Genomic DNA, 460 nt, shown 5'->3' with positions numbered 1-460 from the left:
GCCGGTGGAGCTGAGGCGGCGGCGTCGAACAGACCCGCCGGTGAAGCTGAGGCGGCGGCGTCAGACTGACCCGCCGGTGCAGCTGAGGAGACGGCGTCGAGGTTACCATCCCCCACTGAGACAAAGGCTGGTGGGGCATCGTGGTCGCCGACCCCCACAGAGACGAAGACTGGTGGGGCACCGTGGTCGCCGACCCCCACAGAGACGAAGGCTGGTGGGGCATCGTGGTTGCCAATCCCCACAGAGACGAAGAGTAGTGGAGCGACATCCTGGCCGATCCCCACAAAGACCAATGCTGGTGAAGCGACGGCAGCGGCGTCAGACTGACCCACTGATGGTTCTGTGGCGGCGGCGTCACACTGACCCACCCGTGGAGCTGTGCGGGCGGCGTCCGACTGACCCGCCCGTGGAGCTGTGGCGGCGGCATCATGCTGACCCGTCCGTGGAGCTGTGGCAGCGG

Source organism: Kryptolebias marmoratus, linkage group LG16, assembly GCF_001649575.2.
Source record: "Kryptolebias marmoratus isolate JLee-2015 linkage group LG16, ASM164957v2, whole genome shotgun sequence".
Taxonomy (NCBI): Eukaryota; Metazoa; Chordata; class Actinopteri; order Cyprinodontiformes; family Rivulidae; genus Kryptolebias; species Kryptolebias marmoratus.
Note: the sequence above shows the minus strand (reverse complement) of the source record.